Raw genomic sequence first — 16,211 nt, 5'->3', positions numbered from 1 at the left:
TTTAGTCATGCTGTATACTTCAATTAAATTTATAACATCTGTTTACTTTTTTGAATTTCCTATGCAATCGAATTAGAATTGGGAAGACCATTTTCTTTCATTTGAAATCACCTACGACCATACCAGGTTGAGTAAACCCGATCTCGTTCGATCTCGGAAGTTAAGCAACCTCGGGCCCGGTTAGTACTTGGATGGGTGACCGCCTGGGAACAACGGGTTTTGTAAGCATTTTAGTCATGCTGTATATTTCAATCAAATTTATAGCAACTATTTGCTTTTTTGAATTTCCTATGCAATCGAATTAGAATTGGGAAGACCATTTTCTTTCATTTGAAATCGTCTACGACCATACCAGGTTGAGTAGACCCGATCTCGTTCGATCTCGGAAGTTAAGCAACCTCGGGCCCTGTTAGTACTTGGATGGGTGACCGCCTGGGAATACCGGGTGTTGTAAGCATTTTAGTCATGCTGTATACTTCAATTAAATCTATAACATCTGTTTACTTTTTTGAATTTCCTATGCAATCGAATTAGAATTCATAAAGCGATTTTCTTTCTTTTGAAATCGCCTACGACCATACCAGGTTGAGTAGACCCGATCTCGTTCGATCTCGGAAGTTAAGCAACCTCGGGCCCGGTTAGTACTTGGATGGGTGACCGCCTGGGAATACCGTGTGTTGTAAGCATTTTAGTCATGCTGTATACTTCAATTAAATTTATAACATCTGTTTACTTTTTTGAATTTCCTATGCAATCGAATTAGAATTGAAAAAGCTATTTTCTTTCATTTGAAATCGCCTACGACCATACCAGGTTGAGTAGACCCGATCTCGTTCGATCTCGGAAGTTAAGCAACCTCGGGCCCGGTTGGTACTTGGATTTGTGACCGCCTAGAAATACCGGGTTTTGTAAGCATTTTAGTCATGCTGTATATTTCAATTAAATATATAGCAAATGTTTGTGATTTTGAATTTCCTATGCAAACGAATTATAAATAAAAAAGCCATTTTCTTTCATTTAAAATCGCCTACGACCATACCAGGTTGAGTAGACCCGATCTCGGAATTTAAGCAACCTCGGGCCCGGTTAGTGCTTGGATGGGTGACCGCCTGGGAATACCGGGTGTTGTAAGCATTTTAGTCATGCTGTATATTTCAATCAAATTTATAGCAACTATTTGCTTTTTTGAATTTCCTATGCAATCGAATTAGAATTCATAAAGCCATTTTCTTTCTTTTGAAATCGCCTACGACCATACCAGGTTGAGTATACATGATCTCGGAAGTTAAGCAACCTCGGGCCCGGTTAGTACTTGGATGGGTGACCGCCTGGGGATACCGGGTGCTGTAAGCATTTTAATCATGCTGTATATTTCAATTAAATTTATAGCAACTATTTGCTTTTTTGAATTTCCTATGCAATCGAATTAGAATTCATAATACCATTTTTTTTCATTTGGAATCGTCTACGACCATACCAGGTTGAGTAGACCCGACCTCGTTCGATCTCGGAAGTTAAGCAACCTCGGGCCCGCTTAGTACTTGGATGGGTGACCGCCTGGGAATACCGTGTGTTGTAAGCATTTTAGTCATGCTGTATACTTCAATTAAATTTATAACATCTGTTTACTTTTTTGAATTTCCTATGCAATCGAATTAGAATTGAAAAAGCTATTTTCTTTCATTTGAAATCGCCTACGACCATACCAGGTTGAGTAGACCCGATCTCGTTCGATCTCGGAAGTTAAGCAACCTCGGGCCCGGTTGGTACTTGGATTTGTGACCGCCTAGAAATACCGGGTTTTGTAAGCATTTTAGTCATGCTGTATATTTCAATTAAATATATAGCAAATGTTTGTGATTTTGAATTTCCTATGCAAACGAATTATAAATAAAAAAGCCATTTTCTTTCATTTAAAATCGCCTACGACCATACCAGGTTGAGTAGACCCGATCTCGGAATTTAAGCAACCTCGGGCCCGGTTAGTGCTTGGATGGGTGACCGCCTGGGAATACCGGGTGTTGTAAGCATTTTAGTCATGCTGTATATTTCAATCAAATTTATAGCAACTATTTGCTTTTTTGAATTTCCTATGCAATCGAATTAGAATTCATAAAGCCATTTTCTTTCTTTTGAAATCGCCTACGACCATACCAGGTTGAGTATACCCGATCTCGGAAGTTAAGCAACCTCGGGCCCGGTTAGTACTTGGATGGGTGACCGCCTGGGGATACCGGGTGCTGTAAGCATTTTAATCATGCTGTATATTTCAATTAAATTTATAGCAACTATTTGCTTTTTTGAATTTCCTATGCAATCGAATTAGAATTCATAATACCATTTTTTTTCATTTGGAATCGTCTACGACCATACCAGGTTGAGTAGACCCGACCTCGTTCGATCTCGGAAGTTAAGCAACCTCGGGCCCGGTTAGTACTTGGATGGGTGACCGCCTGGGAATAACGGGTGTTGTAAGCATTTTAGTCATGCTGTATATTTCAATCAAATTTATAGCAAATATTTGCTTTTTTGAATTTTCTATGCAATCGAATTAGAATTGGAAAGACCATTTTCCTTAATTTGAAATCGTCTACGACCATACCAGGTTGAGTAGACCCGATCTCCTTCGATCTCGGAAGTTAAGCAACCTCGGGCCCGGTTAGTATCTGGATGGGTGACCGCCTGGGAATACCGAGTGTTGAAAGCATTTTAGCCATGCTGTATATTTCAATTCAATTTTTAGCAACTATTTGCTTTTTTGAATTTCCTATGCAATCGAATTAGAATTCATAAAGCCATTTTCTTTTTTTTAAAATCGTCTACGACCATACCAGGTTGAGTAGACTCGATCTCGTTCGATCTCGGAAGTTAAGCAACCTCGGTCCCTGTTAGTACTTGGATGGTTGACCGCCTGGGAATACCGGGTGTTGTAAGCATTTTAGTCATGCTGTATATTTCAATTATTTTTATAGCAACTGTTTGCATTTTTGTATTTCTTATGCAATCGAATTATAATTGAAAATGCCATTTTCTTTCTTTTGAAATTGTCTACGACCATACCGGGTTGAGTAGACCCGATCTCGTTCGATCTCGGAAGTTAAGCAACCTCGGGCCCGGTTTGTATTTGGATGGGTGACCGCCTGGGAATACCGGGTGTTGTAAGCATTTTAGTCATGCTGTATACTTCAATTAAATTTTTAACATCTGTTTACTTTTTTGAATTTCCTATGCAATCGAATTAGAATTGAAAAAGCCATTTTCTTTCATTTGAAATCACCTACGACCATACCAGGTTGAGTAGACCCGATCTCGTTCGATCTCGGAAGTTAAGCAACCTCGGGCCCGGTTAGTACTTGGATGGGTGGTCGCTTGGGAATAACGGGTGTTGTAAGCATTTTAGTCATGCTGTATATTTCAATCAAATTTATAGCAACTATTTGCTTTTTTGATTTCCTATGCAATCGAATTAGAATTGGAAAAACCATTTTCTTTCATTTGAAATCGTCTACGACCATACCAGGTTGAGTAGACCCGATCTCGTTCGATCTCGGAAGTTAAGCAACCTCGGGCCCTGTTAGTACTTGGATGGGTGACCGCCTGGGAATACCGGGTGTTGTAAGCATTTTAGTCATGCTGTATATTTAAATTCAATTTTTAGCAACTATTTGCTTTTTTGAATTTCCTATGCAATCGAATTAGAATTCATACAGCCGTTTTCTTTCATTTGAAATCGCCTACGACCATACCAGGTTGAGTATACCCGATCTCGGAAGTTAAGCAACCTCGGGCCCGGTTAGTACTTGGATGGGTGACCGCCTGGGAATACCGGGTGTTGTAAGCATTTTAGTCATGCTGTATATTTCAATTAAGTTTATAGCAACTATTTGCTTTTTTGAATTTCCTATGCAATCGAATTAGAATTGGAAGGACCATTTTTTTTCATTTGAAATCGTTTACGACCATACCAGGTTGTGTAGACCCGATCTCGTTCGATCTCGGAAGTTAAGCAACCTCGGGCCCGGTTATTACTTGGATGGGTGACCGCCTGGGAATAACGGGTTTTGTAAGCATTTTAGTCATGCTGTAAATTTCAATCAAATTTATATCAACTATTTGCTTTTTTGAATTTCCTATGCAATCGAATTAGAATTGGGAAGACCATTTTCTTTCATCTGAAATCGTCTAGGACCATACCAGGTTGAGTAGACACGATTTCGTTCGATCTCGGAAGTTAAGAAACCTCGGACCCTGTTAGTACTTGGATGGTTGACCGCCTGGGAATACCGGCTGTTGTAAGCATTTTAGTCATGCTGTATATTTCAATTAAATTTTTAGCAACTATTTGCTTTTTTGAATTTCCTATGCAATCGAATTAGAATTCATAATAACATTTTTTTTCTTTTGAAATCGCCTACGACCATACCAGGTTGAGCAGACCTGATCTCGTTCGATCTCGGAAGTTAAGCAACCTCGGGCCCTGTTAGTACTTGGATGGTTGACTGCCTGGGAATACCGGGTGTTGTAAGCATTTTAGTCATGCTGTATATTTCAATTATTTTTATAGCAACTGTTTGCGTTTTTGTATTTCTTATGCAATCGAATTATAATTGAAAATGCCATTTTCTTTCTTTTGAAATTGCCTACGACCATACCGGGTTGAGTAGACCCGATCTCGTTCGATCTCGGAAGTTAAGCAACCTCGGGCCCGGTTAGTACTTGGATGGGTGACCGCCTGGGAATACCGGGTGTTGTAAGCATTTTAGTCATGCTGTATACTTCAATTAAATTTATAACATCTGTTTACTTTTTTGATTTTTCTATGCAATCGAATTAGAATTGAAAAAGCTATTTTCTTTCATTTGAAATCACCTACGACCATACCAGGTTGAGTAGACCCGATCTCGTTCGATCTCGGAAGTTAAGCAACCTCGGGCCCGGTTAGTACTTGGATGGGTGACCGCTTGGGAATAACGGGTGTTGTAAGCATTTTAGTCATGCTGTATATTTCAATCAAATTTATAGCAACTATTTGCTTTTTTGAATTTCCTATGCAATCGAATTAGAATTGGAAGGACCTTTTTTTTTCATTTGAAATCGTCTACGACCATACCAGGTTGAGTAGACCCGATCTCGTTCGATCTCGGAAGTTAAGCAACCTCGGGCCCGGTTAGTACTTGGATGGGTGACCGCCTGGGAATACCGTGTGTTGTAAGCATTTTAGTCATGCTGTATACTTCAATTAAATTTATAACATCTGTTTACTTTTTTGAATTTCCTATGCAATCGAATTAGAATTCATAAAGCCGTTTTCTTTCTTTTGAAATCGCCTACGACCATACCAGGTTGAGTATACCTGATCTCGGAAGTTAAGCAACCTCGGGCCCGGTTAGTACTTGGATGGGTGACCGCCTGGGAATACCGGGTGCTGTAAGCATTTTAGTCATGCTGTATATTTCAATTAAATTTATAGCAACTATTTGCTTTTTTGAATTTCCTATGCAATCGAATTAGAATTGGAAGGACCATTTTTTTTCATTTGAAATCGTCTACGACCATACCAGGTTGAGTAGACCCGATCTCGTTCGATCTCGGAAGTTAAGCAACCTCGGGCCCGGTTAGTACTTGGATGGGTGACCGCCTGGGAATACCGTGTGTTGTAAGCATTTTAGTCATGCTGTATACTTCAATTAAATTTTTAGCATCTGTTTACTTTTTTGAATTTCCTATGCAATCGAATTAGAATTGAAAAAGCTATTTTCTTTCATTTGAAATCGCCTACGACCATACCAGGTTGAGTAAACCCGATCTCGTTCGATCTCGGAAGTTAAGCAACCTCGGCCCCGGTTAGTACTTGGATAGGTGAGCGCCTGGGAATAACGGGTTTTGTAAGCATTTTAGTCATGCTGTATATTTCAATCAAATTTATAGCAACTATTTGCTTTTTTGAATTTCCTATGCAATCGAATTAGAATTGGGAAGACCATTTTCTTTCATTTGAAATCGTCTAGGACCATACCAGGTTGAGTAGACCCGATCTCGTTCGATCTCGGAAGTTAAGAAACCTCGTGCCCGGTTAGTACTTGGATGGGTGACCGCCTGGGAATACCGGGTGTTGTAAGCATTTTAGTCATGCTGTATATTTCAATTAAATTTTTAGCAACTATTTGCTTTTTTGAATTTCCTATGCAATCGAATTAGAATTCATAATACCATTTTTTTTTCTTTTGAAATCGCCTACGACCATACCAGGTTGAGTATACCCGATCTCGGAAGTTAAGCAACCTCGGGCCCGGTTAGTACTTGGATGGTTGACCGCCTGGGAATACCGGGTTTTGTAAGCATTTTAGTCATGCTGTATATTTCAATTATTTTTATACCAACTGTTTGCGTTTTGTATTTCTTATGCAATCGAATTATAATTGAAAATGCCAATTTCTTTCTTTTGAAATTGCCTAGGACCATACCGGGTTGAGTAGACCCGATCTCGTTCGATCTCGGAAGTTAAGCAACCTCGGGCCCGGTTAGTACTTGGATGGGTGACCGCCTGGGAATACCGTGTGTTGTAAGCATTTTAGTCATGCTGTATACTTCAATTAAATTTTTAACATCTGTTTACTTTTTTGAATTTCCTATGCAATCGAATTGGAATTGAAAATGCCATTTTCTTTCATTTGAAATCGCCTACGACCATACCAGGTTGAGTAGACCCGATCTCGTTCGATCTCGGAAGTTAAGCAACCTCGGGCCCGGTTAGTACTTGGATGGGTGACCACCTGGGAATAACGGGTGTTGGAAGCATTTTAGTCATGCTGTATATTTCAATCAAATTTATAGCAACTATTTGCTTTTTTGAATTTCCTATGCAATCGAATTAGAATTGGAAAGACCATTTTCTTTCATTTGAAATCGCCTACGACCATACCAGGTTGAGTAAACCCGATCTCGTTCGATCTCGGAAGTTAAGCAACCTCGGGCCCTGTTAGTACTTGGATGGATGACTGCCTGGGAATACCGGGTGTTGTAAGCATTTTAGTCATGCTGTATATTTCATTTCAATTTTTAGCAACTATTTGCTTTTTTGAGTTTCCTATGCAATCGAATTAGAATTCATAAAGCCATTTTCTTTCATTTGAAATCACCTACGACCATACCAGGTTGAGTAGACCCGATCTCGTTCGATCTCGGAAGTTAAGCAATCTCGGGCCCGGTTAGTAATTGGATGGGTGACTGCCTGGGATTACCGGGTGTTGTAAGCATTTTAGTCATGCTGTATATTTCAATTATTTTTATAGCAACTGTTTGCGTTTTTATATTTCCTATGCAATCGAATTATAATTGAAAATGCCATTTTCTTTCATTTGAAATTGCCTACGACCATACCGGGTTGAGTAGACCCGATCTCGTTCGATCTCGAAAGTTAAGCAACCTCGGGCCCGGTTAGTACTTGGATGGGTAACAGCCTGGGAATACCGTGTGTTGTAAGCATTTTAGTCATGCTGTATACTTCAATTAAATTTATAACATCTGTTTACTTTTTTGAATTTCCTATGCACTCGAATTAGAATTGAAAAAGCTATTTTCTTTCATTTGAAATCGCCTACGACCATACCAGGTTGAGTAAACCCGATCTCGTTCGATCTCGGAAGTTAAGCAACTTCGTGCCCGGTTAGTACTTGGATGGGTGACCGCCTGGGAATACCGGGTGTTGTAAGCATTTTAGTCATGCTGTATATTTCAATTCAATTTTTTACCACTATTTGCTTTTTTGAATTTCCTATGCAATCGAATTAGAATTCATAAAGCCATTTTCTTTCTTTTGAAATCGCCTACGACCATACCAGGTTGAGTAGACCCGATCTCGTTCGATCTCGGAAGTTAAGCAATCTCGGGCCCTGTTAGTAGTTGGATGGGTGACTGCCTGTGAATACCGGGTGTTGTAAGCATTTTAGTCATGCTGTATATTTCAATTATTTTTATAGCAACTGTTTGCGTTTTTGTATTTCCTATGCAATCGAATTATAATTGAAAATGCCATTTTCTTTCTTTTGAAATTGCCTACGACCATACCGGGTTGAGTAGACCCGATCTCGTTCGATCTCTGAAGTTAAGCAACCTCGGGCCCGGTTAGTACTTGGATGGGTGACCGCCTGGGAATACCGTGTGTTATAAGCATTTTAGTCATGCTGTATACTTCAATTAAATTTATAACATCTGTTTACTTTTTTGAATTTCCTATGCAATCGAATTAGAATTGAAAAAGCTATTTTCTTTCATTTGAAACCGCCTACGACCATACCAGGTTGAGTACACCCGATCTCGTTCGATCTCGGATGTTAAGCAACCTCGGGCCCGGTTAGTACTTGGATGGGTGACCGCCTGGGAATAACGGGTGTTGTAAGCATTTTAGTCATGCTGTATATTTCAATCAAATTTATAGCAACTATTTGCTTTTTTGAATTTCCTATGCAATCGAATTAGAATTGGGAAGACAATTTTCTTTCATTTGAAATCGTCTACGACCATACCAGGTTGAGTAGACCCGATCTCGTTCGATCTCGGAAGTTAAGAAACCTCGGGCCCTGTTAGTACTTGGATGGGTGACCGCCTGGGAATACCGGGTGTTGTAAGCATTTTAGTCATGCTATATATTTCAATTAAATTTTTAGCAACTATTTGCTTTTTTGAATTTCCTATGCAATCGAATTAGAATTCATAAAGCCATTTTCTTTCTTTTGAAATCGCCTACGACCATACCAGTTTGAGTATACCCGATCTCGGAAAATAAGCAACCTCGGGCCCGGTTAGTACTTGGATTTGTGACCGCCTGGGAATACCGGGTTTTGTAAGCAATTTAGTCATGCTGTATATTTCAATTAAATATATAGCAACTGTTTGTGATTTTGATTTTCCTATGCAAACGAATTATAAATAAAAAAGCCATTTTCTTTCATTTGAAATCGCCTACGACCATACCAGGTTGAGTAGACCCGATCTCGGAAGTTAAGCAACCTCGGGCCCAGTTAGTGCTTGGATGGGTGACCGCCTGGGAATACCGGGTGTTGTAAGCATTTTAGTCATGCTGTATATTTCTATCAAACTTATAGCAACTATTTGCTTTTTTGAATTTCCTATGCAATCGAATTAGAATTCATAAAGCCATTTTCTTTCTTTTGAAATCGCCTACGACCATACCAGGTTGAGTAGACCCGATCTCGGAAGTTAAGCAACCTCGGGCCCGGTTAGTACTTGGATGGGTGACCGCCTGGGAATACCGGGTGCTGTAAGCATTTTAGTCATGCTGTTTATTTCAATTAAATTTATAGCAACTATTTGCTTTTTTGAATTTCCTATGCAATCGAATTAGAATTGAAAAAGCTATTTTCTTTCATTTGAAACCGCCTACGACCATACCAGGTTGAGTACACCCGATCTCGTTCGATCTCGGATGTTAAGCAACCTCGGGCCCGGTTAGTACTTGGATGGGTGACCGCCTGGGAATAACGGGTGTTGTAAGCATTTTAGTCATGCTGTATATTTCAATCAAATTTATAGCAACTATTTGCTTTTTTGAATTTCCTATGCAATCGAATTAGAATTGGGAAGACAATTTTCTTTCATTTGAAATCGTCTACGACCATACCAGGTTGAGTAGACCCGATCTCGTTCGATCTCGGAAGTTAAGAAACCTCGGGCCCTGTTAGTACTTGGATGGGTGACCGCCTGGGAATACCGGGTGTTGTAAGCATTTTAGTCATGCTATATATTTCAATTAAATTTTTAGCAACTATTTGCTTTTTTGAATTTCCTATGCAATCGAATTAGAATTCATAAAGCCATTTTCTTTCTTTTGAAATCGCCTACGACCATACCAGTTTGAGTATACCCGATCTCGGAAAATAAGCAACCTCGGGCCCGGTTAGTACTTGGATTTGTGACCGCCTAGGAATACCGGGTTTTGTAAGCAATTTAGTCATGCTGTATATTTCAATTAAATATATAGCAACTGTTTGTGATTTTGATTTTCCTATGCAAACGAATTATAAATAAAAAAGCCATTTTCTTTCATTTGAAATCGCCTACGACCATACCAGGTTGAGTAGACCCGATCTCGGAAGTTAAGCAACCTCGGGCCCAGTTAGTGCTTGGATGGGTGACCGCCTGGGAATACCGGGTGTTGTAAGCATTTTAGTCATGCTGTATATTTCTATCAAACTTATAGCAACTATTTGCTTTTTTGAATTTCCTATGCAATCGAATTAGAATTCATAAAGCCATTTTCTTTGTTTTGAAATCGCCTACGACCATACCAGGTTGAGTAGACCCGAACTCGGAAGTTAAGCAACCTCGGGCCCGGTTAGTACTTGGATGGTTGACCGCCTGGGAATACCGGGTGTTGTAAGCATTTTAGTCATGCTGTATATTTCAATTATTTTTATAGCAACTGTTTGCGTTTTTGTATTTCCTATGCAATCGAATTATAATAGAAAATGCCATTTTCTTTCTTTTGAAATTGCCTACGACCATACCAGGTTGAGTAGACCCGATCTCGTTCGATCTCGGAAGTTAAGCAACCTCGGGCCCGGTTAGTACTTGGATGGGTGACCGCCTGGGAATACCGGGTGTTGTAATCATTTTAGTCATGCTGTATACTTCAATTAAAATTATAACATCTGTTTACTTTTTTGAATTTCCTATGCAATCGAATTAGAATTAAAAAAGCCATTTTTTTTCATTTGAAATCGCCTACGACCATACCAGGTTGAGTAGACCCGATCTCGTTCGATCTCGGAAGTTAAGCAACCTCGGGCCCTGTTAGTAATTGGATGGGTGACCGCCTGAGAATACCGGGTGTTGTAAGCATTTTAGTCATGCTGTATATTTCAATTCAATTTTTAGCAACTATTTGCTTTTTTGAATTTCCTATGCAATCGAATTAGAATTCATAAAGCCATTTTCTTTGTTTTGAAATCGCCTACGACCATACCAGGTTGAGTAGACCCGAACTCGGAAGTTAAGCAACCTCGGGCCCGGTTAGTACTTGGATGGGTGACCGCCTGGGAATACCGGGTGCTGTAAGCATTTTAGTCATGCTGTATATTTCAATTAAATTTATAGCAACTATTTGCTTTTTTGAATTTCCTATGCAATCGAATTAGAATTGGAAGGACCATTTTTTTTCATTTGCAATCGTCTACGACCATACCAGGTTGAATAGACCCGATCTCGTTCGATCTCGGAAGTTAAGCAACCTCGGGCCTTGTTAGTACTTGGATGGGTGACCGCCTGGGAATACCGTGTGTTGTAAGCATTTTAGTCATGCTGTATACTTCAATTAAATTTATAACATCTGTTTACTTTTTTTAATTTCCTATGCAATCGAATTAGAATTGGGAAGACCATTTTCTTTCATTTGAAATCACCTACGACCATACCAGGTTGAGTAAACCCGATCTCGTTCGATCTCGGAAGTTAAGCAACCTCGGGCCCGGTTAGTACTTGGATGGGTGACCGCCTGGGAACAACGGGTTTTGTAAGCATTTTAGTCATGCTGTATATTTCAATCAAATTTATAGCAACTATTTGCTTTTTTGAATTTCCTATGCAATCGAATTAGAATTGGGAAGACCATTTTCTTTCATTTGAAATCGTCTACGACCATACCAGGTTGAGTAGACCCGATCTCGTTCGATCTCGGAAGTTAAGCAACCTCGGGCCCTGTTAGTACTTGGATGGGTGACCGCCTGGGAATACCGGGTGTTGTAAGCATTTTAGTCATGCTGTATACTTCAATTAAATCTATAACATCTGTTTACTTTTTTGAATTTCCTATGCAATCGAATTAGAATTGGAAAGACCATTTTCTTTCATTTGAAATCGTCTACGACCATACCAGGTTGAGTAGACCCGATCTCGTTCGATCTCGGAAGTTAAGAAACCTCGGGCCCTGTTAGTACTTGGATGGGTGACCGCCTGGGAATACCGGGTGTTGTAAGCCTTTTAGTCATGCTGTATATTTCAATTAAATTTTTAGCAACTATTTGCTTTTTTGAATTTCCTATGCAATCGAATTAGAATTCATAATAACATTTTTTTTCTTTTGAAATCGCCTACGACCATACCAGGTTGAGTATACCCGATCTCGTTCGATCTCGGAAGTTAAGCAACCTCGGGCCCTGTTAGTACTTGGATGGGTGACCGCCTGGTAATACCGTGTGTTGTAAGCATTTTAGTCATGCTGTATACTTCAATTAAATTTTTAACATCTGTTTACTTTTTTGAATTTCCTATGCAATCGAATTAGAATTGAAAATGCCATTTTCTTTCATTTGAAATCACCTACGACCATACCAGGTTGAGTAGACCCGATCTCGTTCGATCTCGGAAGTTAAGCAACCTTTGGCCCTGTTAGTACTTGGATGGGTGACCGCCTGGGAATACCGGGTGTTGTAAGCATTTTAGTCATGCTGTATATTTCAATTCAATTTTTAGCAACTATTTGCTTTTTTGAATTTCCTATGCAATCGAATTAGAATTGGGAAGACCATTTTCCTTCATTTGAAATTGTCTAGGACCATACCAGGTTGAGTAGACCCGATTTCGTTCGATCTCGGAAGTTAAGCAACCTCGGGCCCTGTTAGTACTTGGATGGGTGACCGCCTGGGAATACCGGGTGTTGTAAGCATTTTAGTCATGCTGTATATTTCAATTCAATTTTTAGCAACTATTTGCTTTTTTGAATTTCCTATGCAATCGAATTAGAATTCATAAAGCCATTTTTATTCTTTTGAAATCGCCTACGACCATACCAGGTTGAGTATACCCGATCTCGTTCGATCTCGGAAGTTAAGCAACCTTGGGCCCGGTTAGTACTTGGATGGGTGACCGCCTGGGAATACCGGGTGCTGTAAGCATTTCAGTCATGCTATATATTTCAATTCAATTTTTAGCAACTATTTGCTTTTTTGAATTTCCTATGCAATCGAATTAGAATTGAAAATGCCATTTTATTTCTTTGGAAATCGCCTACGACCTTGCCAGGTTGAGCAGACCTGATCTCGTTCGATCTCGGAAGTTAAGCAACCTCGGGCCCGATTAGTACTTGGATGGTTGACCGCCTGGGAATACCGGGTGTTGTAAGCATTTTAGTCATGCTGTATATTTCAATTATTTTTATACCAACTGTTTACGTTTTGTATTTCTTATGCAATCGAATTATAATTGAAAATGCCATTTTCTTTCTTTTGAAATTGCCTAGGACCATACCGGGTTGAGTAGACCCGATCTCGTTCGATCTCGGAAGTTAAGCAACCTCGGGCCCGGTTAGTACTTGGATGGGTGCCCGCCTGGTAATACCGTGTGTTGTAAGCATTTTAGTCATGCTGTATACTTCAATTAAATTTTTAACATCTGTTTACTTTTTTGAATTTCCTATGCAATCGAATTATAATTGAAAAGGCCATTTTCTTTCATTTGAAATCACCTACGACCATACCAGGTTGAGTAGACCCGATCTCGTTCGATCTCGGAAGTTAAGCAACCTCGGGCCCGGTTAGTACTTGGATGGGTGACCGCCTGGGAATAACGGGTGTTGTAAGCATTTTAGTCATGCTGTATATTTCAATCAAATTTATAGCAACTATTTGCTTTTTTGAATTTCCTATGCAATCGAATTAGAATTGGAAAGACCATTTTCTTTCATTTGAAATCGCCTACGACCATACCAGGTTGAGTAGACCCGATCTCGTTCGATCTCGGAAGTTAAGCAACCTCGGGCCCTGTTAGTACTTGGATGGGTGACCGCCTGGGAATACCGTGTTTTGTAAGCATTTTAGTCATGCTGTATACTTCAATTAAATTTATAACATCTGTTTACTTTTTTGAATTTCCTATGCAATCGAATTAGAATTGAAAAAGCTATTTTCTTTCATTTGAAATCGCCTACGACCATACCAGGTTGAGTAAACCCGATCTCGTTCGATCTCGGAAGTTAAGCAACCTCGGGCCCGGTTAGTACTTGGATGGGTGACCGCCTGGGAATAACGGGTGTTGTAAGCATTTTAGTCATGCTGTATATTTCAATCAAATTTATAGCAACTATTTGCTTTTTTGAATTTCCTATGCAATCGAATTAGAATTGGGAAGACCATTTTCTTTCATTTGAAATCGTCTACGACCATACCAGGTTGAGTAGACCCGATCTCGTTCGATCTCGGAAGTTAAGGGTCTGTAGGTCCATCTGAAGCCCTATCTAAAACAATGCAAAGTACAATTTTTCAATTTGAATTTGCTTCTAAACAAGCCCGGTCACCTTGCTGAGTTTTTGTATCCGCCGAGATGTAGGTCAAAAGGACTTAATGCGGTATTTTGAGAAAATTCTCGTATCTGGAATTCTCGCACCAAATGCTTCAACTTTTTAACAACTTTTTTCCTTACATTTCTTCAAATAATCAGCCAAAAAGCCTTAACTTTAAACCAACACAAAACGTTAACCTTAGCCTGAACCTACACTCCGCACACGCCATAACAACAGCAAACCTCCACAGATTAAGGTCACATGCGCACTGGACCGGAACCATTGATACTTTTTCTATAGTGACGTCTTGGATGCGACCTTCGTAACAATCGCCGGGTTGCCGTTTTAAAACTACTGAAAATCGTACTACACCCCCTTCAAAGGCAAATTGTAAAGTTGACTTGGCTATCACGTACAACTCTTTTTCGCTTTAACGACAGTAAATAGGCATTATGCGTGCGATTGCCGTCATCGATATCCTAATGAGCAGAATTTCCAATCGAAACGCAAAAAAATCGTTTGCCGCTAGTGGGCGCAGCAAACAACGTATTTTTTCTCGTTATACAGGGGCTCTGCGAAAGCGTTCGAGAAATAAAAAAATTAAAAAATTTGAAAGCAACGTCCGTATAGATATTGGCAACAGTATAACAAATAAAATTTGCAAGAATACCGCCAAGAGACACGACGATAACCGTAGCGTTACGATCCCGACAGAAGTTTGCATTCGAGTGTCAAAGCAAACTTTTCGCTAAATACAAAGCGTACATATCAAAACATGGATGCAATGGCCGCGAAACTGCTCGGCGCAGCTGACGCCATGCTAGGCTGCCTACAAGGTGACCATAGGTTGCAAGCTGTTGTGATTTGTCTGTTCTGGTAAAGAAGAGCCAGTAACTTGGAACAGCCGCAGGATGCGACTTGTGCTTGACGAGCAGGCGAAACTAACTTGTAAGCGGGGAATAGTCAAATATTCTAGTAAACAAATTCTGTCAAGAATACGTCTTGGTAGAAATACAAATAAGTTTGAAAGTATTAACGCTACGCTGTCAAAGATTTTGCCAAAAGGTCGACATTTTAAAAGTACGATGCCTGAGCGAGCTCACCTGGCTGTGATATGCCGCAACAATGGACTGGGCAGTGCAGTGGTATAGTTACAGGGCTTCTGTAGCTTCCGGCGTTGGTTTGCAAGTGGGTTTTCCAGCAACGAAACGCTTAGCTGGTCTGCAGGCCGATCAAGTCCAGGCTGGACTGAAGAGAAATACCCCGGCAGCTCGATTGCGACGGAAGTTCTGCAAAGGTAGAACATTTGAAAAACACGAGCAGAGTGTAGTAACGGAGACTTATAAAAATGACTGACGCAATTTTCGTGTGAAGTAGAGTTTAAGGCGAAAACATTGACGTTTTAAAATAGTCATGGCCAAAGCAAAACTGGTTTTACAAGCAGCGCTTTCTTGCGTTGTTAATTTCCGCTGGCTTCAAACTCAAATGGTGTGAATCGACACAAAGACGGTGATGGCACGCGTAACTTACGTGAAGTTTGCCGGTAAGCTGAATGGGCGACTGATTCACCAGTAGCATACTAGCAAGCCGGTGTGCTCCATATCGCCTACTGCCAAAGTGTATGCATGCATACATGTATATGCATGTATGCATGCATAATGAAAGAAAATGGTCTTCCCAATTCTAATTCGATTGCATAGGAAATTCAAAAAAGCAAATTGTTGCTATAAATTTGATTGAAATATACAGCATGACTAAAATGCTTACAGCACCCGGTAGTCCCAGGCGGTCACCCATTCAAGTACAAACCGGGCCCGAGGTTGCTTAACTTCCGAGATCGAACGAGATCGGGTCTACTCAACCTGGTATGGTCGTAGGCGATTTCAAAAGAAAGAAAATGGCTTTTTTAATTCTAATT

At 40.0% G+C, this 16,211-nt stretch overlaps 22 non-coding genes and 39 pseudogenes across 22 annotated transcripts; 60 read left to right on the top strand and 1 right to left on the bottom strand.

Annotated features, from left to right (window-relative positions):
* Window positions 1–109: 109 nt before the first annotated feature.
* LOC143455336 (5S ribosomal RNA) lies at window positions 110–228 on the top strand. The gene has a single exon (XR_013116918.1). It is a non-coding gene; the product is annotated as a 5S ribosomal RNA (ribosomal RNA).
* A 110-nt stretch (window positions 229–338) lies between these two features.
* On the top strand, window positions 339–457 carry LOC143454776 (5S ribosomal RNA). Its single transcript, XR_013116385.1, has one exon. It is a non-coding gene; the product is annotated as a 5S ribosomal RNA (ribosomal RNA).
* Window positions 458–567: 110 nt separating this feature from the next.
* LOC143454279 (5S ribosomal RNA) lies at window positions 568–686 on the top strand. The gene has a single exon (XR_013115911.1). It is a non-coding gene; the product is annotated as a 5S ribosomal RNA (ribosomal RNA).
* A 110-nt stretch (window positions 687–796) lies between these two features.
* Window positions 797–915, top strand: LOC143457179 (5S ribosomal RNA; annotated as a pseudogene).
* Window positions 916–1,025: 110 nt separating this feature from the next.
* On the top strand, window positions 1,026–1,134 carry LOC143456686 (5S ribosomal RNA; annotated as a pseudogene).
* A 110-nt stretch (window positions 1,135–1,244) lies between these two features.
* On the top strand, window positions 1,245–1,353 carry LOC143457222 (5S ribosomal RNA; annotated as a pseudogene).
* Window positions 1,354–1,463: 110 nt separating this feature from the next.
* On the top strand, window positions 1,464–1,582 carry LOC143456076 (5S ribosomal RNA; annotated as a pseudogene).
* A 110-nt stretch (window positions 1,583–1,692) lies between these two features.
* On the top strand, window positions 1,693–1,811 carry LOC143457178 (5S ribosomal RNA; annotated as a pseudogene).
* A 110-nt stretch (window positions 1,812–1,921) lies between these two features.
* Window positions 1,922–2,030, top strand: LOC143456685 (5S ribosomal RNA; annotated as a pseudogene).
* A 110-nt stretch (window positions 2,031–2,140) lies between these two features.
* LOC143456809 (5S ribosomal RNA) lies at window positions 2,141–2,249 on the top strand (annotated as a pseudogene).
* Window positions 2,250–2,359: 110 nt separating this feature from the next.
* LOC143455009 (5S ribosomal RNA) lies at window positions 2,360–2,478 on the top strand. Its single transcript, XR_013116608.1, has one exon. It is a non-coding gene; the product is annotated as a 5S ribosomal RNA (ribosomal RNA).
* Window positions 2,479–2,588: 110 nt separating this feature from the next.
* LOC143456414 (5S ribosomal RNA) lies at window positions 2,589–2,707 on the top strand (annotated as a pseudogene).
* A 110-nt stretch (window positions 2,708–2,817) lies between these two features.
* LOC143456328 (5S ribosomal RNA) lies at window positions 2,818–2,936 on the top strand (annotated as a pseudogene).
* Window positions 2,937–3,046: 110 nt separating this feature from the next.
* On the top strand, window positions 3,047–3,165 carry LOC143454849 (5S ribosomal RNA). The gene has a single exon (XR_013116454.1). It is a non-coding gene; the product is annotated as a 5S ribosomal RNA (ribosomal RNA).
* Window positions 3,166–3,275: 110 nt separating this feature from the next.
* On the top strand, window positions 3,276–3,394 carry LOC143455713 (5S ribosomal RNA; annotated as a pseudogene).
* Window positions 3,395–3,503: 109 nt separating this feature from the next.
* LOC143454775 (5S ribosomal RNA) lies at window positions 3,504–3,622 on the top strand. Its single transcript, XR_013116384.1, has one exon. It is a non-coding gene; the product is annotated as a 5S ribosomal RNA (ribosomal RNA).
* Window positions 3,623–3,732: 110 nt separating this feature from the next.
* LOC143455764 (5S ribosomal RNA) lies at window positions 3,733–3,841 on the top strand (annotated as a pseudogene).
* Window positions 3,842–3,951: 110 nt separating this feature from the next.
* LOC143455550 (5S ribosomal RNA) lies at window positions 3,952–4,070 on the top strand (annotated as a pseudogene).
* A 110-nt stretch (window positions 4,071–4,180) lies between these two features.
* Window positions 4,181–4,299, top strand: LOC143457344 (5S ribosomal RNA; annotated as a pseudogene).
* A 110-nt stretch (window positions 4,300–4,409) lies between these two features.
* Window positions 4,410–4,528, top strand: LOC143456120 (5S ribosomal RNA; annotated as a pseudogene).
* A 110-nt stretch (window positions 4,529–4,638) lies between these two features.
* Window positions 4,639–4,757, top strand: LOC143456913 (5S ribosomal RNA). The gene has a single exon (XR_013117099.1). It is a non-coding gene; the product is annotated as a 5S ribosomal RNA (ribosomal RNA).
* Window positions 4,758–4,867: 110 nt separating this feature from the next.
* Window positions 4,868–4,986, top strand: LOC143454618 (5S ribosomal RNA). Its single transcript, XR_013116232.1, has one exon. It is a non-coding gene; the product is annotated as a 5S ribosomal RNA (ribosomal RNA).
* Window positions 4,987–5,096: 110 nt separating this feature from the next.
* LOC143454687 (5S ribosomal RNA) lies at window positions 5,097–5,215 on the top strand. Its single transcript, XR_013116297.1, has one exon. It is a non-coding gene; the product is annotated as a 5S ribosomal RNA (ribosomal RNA).
* Window positions 5,216–5,325: 110 nt separating this feature from the next.
* LOC143456595 (5S ribosomal RNA) lies at window positions 5,326–5,434 on the top strand (annotated as a pseudogene).
* A 110-nt stretch (window positions 5,435–5,544) lies between these two features.
* On the top strand, window positions 5,545–5,663 carry LOC143454686 (5S ribosomal RNA). The gene has a single exon (XR_013116296.1). It is a non-coding gene; the product is annotated as a 5S ribosomal RNA (ribosomal RNA).
* Window positions 5,664–5,773: 110 nt separating this feature from the next.
* LOC143456868 (5S ribosomal RNA) lies at window positions 5,774–5,892 on the top strand (annotated as a pseudogene).
* A 110-nt stretch (window positions 5,893–6,002) lies between these two features.
* On the top strand, window positions 6,003–6,121 carry LOC143456185 (5S ribosomal RNA; annotated as a pseudogene).
* A 111-nt stretch (window positions 6,122–6,232) lies between these two features.
* Window positions 6,233–6,341, top strand: LOC143456818 (5S ribosomal RNA; annotated as a pseudogene).
* A 109-nt stretch (window positions 6,342–6,450) lies between these two features.
* LOC143455107 (5S ribosomal RNA) lies at window positions 6,451–6,569 on the top strand. The gene has a single exon (XR_013116700.1). It is a non-coding gene; the product is annotated as a 5S ribosomal RNA (ribosomal RNA).
* A 110-nt stretch (window positions 6,570–6,679) lies between these two features.
* Window positions 6,680–6,798, top strand: LOC143454830 (5S ribosomal RNA). The gene has a single exon (XR_013116435.1). It is a non-coding gene; the product is annotated as a 5S ribosomal RNA (ribosomal RNA).
* Window positions 6,799–6,908: 110 nt separating this feature from the next.
* Window positions 6,909–7,027, top strand: LOC143455451 (5S ribosomal RNA; annotated as a pseudogene).
* A 110-nt stretch (window positions 7,028–7,137) lies between these two features.
* LOC143456629 (5S ribosomal RNA) lies at window positions 7,138–7,256 on the top strand (annotated as a pseudogene).
* Window positions 7,257–7,366: 110 nt separating this feature from the next.
* LOC143456433 (5S ribosomal RNA) lies at window positions 7,367–7,485 on the top strand (annotated as a pseudogene).
* Window positions 7,486–7,595: 110 nt separating this feature from the next.
* On the top strand, window positions 7,596–7,714 carry LOC143454832 (5S ribosomal RNA). The gene has a single exon (XR_013116437.1). It is a non-coding gene; the product is annotated as a 5S ribosomal RNA (ribosomal RNA).
* A 110-nt stretch (window positions 7,715–7,824) lies between these two features.
* LOC143456327 (5S ribosomal RNA) lies at window positions 7,825–7,943 on the top strand (annotated as a pseudogene).
* Window positions 7,944–8,053: 110 nt separating this feature from the next.
* Window positions 8,054–8,172, top strand: LOC143456007 (5S ribosomal RNA; annotated as a pseudogene).
* A 110-nt stretch (window positions 8,173–8,282) lies between these two features.
* LOC143457462 (5S ribosomal RNA) lies at window positions 8,283–8,401 on the top strand. The gene has a single exon (XR_013117159.1). It is a non-coding gene; the product is annotated as a 5S ribosomal RNA (ribosomal RNA).
* A 110-nt stretch (window positions 8,402–8,511) lies between these two features.
* On the top strand, window positions 8,512–8,630 carry LOC143455581 (5S ribosomal RNA; annotated as a pseudogene).
* A 329-nt stretch (window positions 8,631–8,959) lies between these two features.
* Window positions 8,960–9,068, top strand: LOC143457087 (5S ribosomal RNA; annotated as a pseudogene).
* A 110-nt stretch (window positions 9,069–9,178) lies between these two features.
* Window positions 9,179–9,287, top strand: LOC143456689 (5S ribosomal RNA; annotated as a pseudogene).
* Window positions 9,288–9,397: 110 nt separating this feature from the next.
* Window positions 9,398–9,516, top strand: LOC143457461 (5S ribosomal RNA). Its single transcript, XR_013117158.1, has one exon. It is a non-coding gene; the product is annotated as a 5S ribosomal RNA (ribosomal RNA).
* Window positions 9,517–9,626: 110 nt separating this feature from the next.
* Window positions 9,627–9,745, top strand: LOC143455579 (5S ribosomal RNA; annotated as a pseudogene).
* A 329-nt stretch (window positions 9,746–10,074) lies between these two features.
* LOC143457085 (5S ribosomal RNA) lies at window positions 10,075–10,183 on the top strand (annotated as a pseudogene).
* Window positions 10,184–10,293: 110 nt separating this feature from the next.
* On the top strand, window positions 10,294–10,402 carry LOC143456508 (5S ribosomal RNA; annotated as a pseudogene).
* A 110-nt stretch (window positions 10,403–10,512) lies between these two features.
* LOC143453635 (5S ribosomal RNA) lies at window positions 10,513–10,631 on the top strand. Its single transcript, XR_013115296.1, has one exon. It is a non-coding gene; the product is annotated as a 5S ribosomal RNA (ribosomal RNA).
* Window positions 10,632–10,741: 110 nt separating this feature from the next.
* LOC143455566 (5S ribosomal RNA) lies at window positions 10,742–10,860 on the top strand (annotated as a pseudogene).
* Window positions 10,861–10,970: 110 nt separating this feature from the next.
* On the top strand, window positions 10,971–11,079 carry LOC143456510 (5S ribosomal RNA; annotated as a pseudogene).
* A 110-nt stretch (window positions 11,080–11,189) lies between these two features.
* LOC143455190 (5S ribosomal RNA) lies at window positions 11,190–11,308 on the top strand. Its single transcript, XR_013116779.1, has one exon. It is a non-coding gene; the product is annotated as a 5S ribosomal RNA (ribosomal RNA).
* A 110-nt stretch (window positions 11,309–11,418) lies between these two features.
* Window positions 11,419–11,537, top strand: LOC143455334 (5S ribosomal RNA). The gene has a single exon (XR_013116916.1). It is a non-coding gene; the product is annotated as a 5S ribosomal RNA (ribosomal RNA).
* A 110-nt stretch (window positions 11,538–11,647) lies between these two features.
* Window positions 11,648–11,766, top strand: LOC143454773 (5S ribosomal RNA). Its single transcript, XR_013116382.1, has one exon. It is a non-coding gene; the product is annotated as a 5S ribosomal RNA (ribosomal RNA).
* A 110-nt stretch (window positions 11,767–11,876) lies between these two features.
* Window positions 11,877–11,995, top strand: LOC143455389 (5S ribosomal RNA; annotated as a pseudogene).
* Window positions 11,996–12,105: 110 nt separating this feature from the next.
* Window positions 12,106–12,224, top strand: LOC143455839 (5S ribosomal RNA; annotated as a pseudogene).
* Window positions 12,225–12,334: 110 nt separating this feature from the next.
* LOC143455819 (5S ribosomal RNA) lies at window positions 12,335–12,453 on the top strand (annotated as a pseudogene).
* Window positions 12,454–12,563: 110 nt separating this feature from the next.
* LOC143455924 (5S ribosomal RNA) lies at window positions 12,564–12,682 on the top strand (annotated as a pseudogene).
* A 110-nt stretch (window positions 12,683–12,792) lies between these two features.
* Window positions 12,793–12,911, top strand: LOC143458022 (5S ribosomal RNA). The gene has a single exon (XR_013117662.1). It is a non-coding gene; the product is annotated as a 5S ribosomal RNA (ribosomal RNA).
* A 110-nt stretch (window positions 12,912–13,021) lies between these two features.
* Window positions 13,022–13,140, top strand: LOC143455721 (5S ribosomal RNA; annotated as a pseudogene).
* Window positions 13,141–13,249: 109 nt separating this feature from the next.
* Window positions 13,250–13,368, top strand: LOC143456473 (5S ribosomal RNA; annotated as a pseudogene).
* Window positions 13,369–13,478: 110 nt separating this feature from the next.
* LOC143454475 (5S ribosomal RNA) lies at window positions 13,479–13,597 on the top strand. Its single transcript, XR_013116095.1, has one exon. It is a non-coding gene; the product is annotated as a 5S ribosomal RNA (ribosomal RNA).
* A 110-nt stretch (window positions 13,598–13,707) lies between these two features.
* Window positions 13,708–13,826, top strand: LOC143456208 (5S ribosomal RNA; annotated as a pseudogene).
* Window positions 13,827–13,936: 110 nt separating this feature from the next.
* Window positions 13,937–14,055, top strand: LOC143453577 (5S ribosomal RNA). Its single transcript, XR_013115238.1, has one exon. It is a non-coding gene; the product is annotated as a 5S ribosomal RNA (ribosomal RNA).
* Window positions 14,056–16,053: 1,998 nt separating this feature from the next.
* LOC143455869 (5S ribosomal RNA) lies at window positions 16,054–16,172 on the bottom strand (annotated as a pseudogene).
* Window positions 16,173–16,211: the final 39 nt, after the last annotated feature.

Source organism: Clavelina lepadiformis, chromosome 4 (genome assembly GCF_947623445.1).
Source record: "Clavelina lepadiformis chromosome 4, kaClaLepa1.1, whole genome shotgun sequence".
NCBI classification, from domain to species: Eukaryota; Metazoa; Chordata; class Ascidiacea; order Aplousobranchia; family Clavelinidae; genus Clavelina; species Clavelina lepadiformis.
The sequence above is the reverse complement of the archived record's forward strand: the minus strand, read 5'-3'. Positions and strand labels throughout refer to the sequence as shown.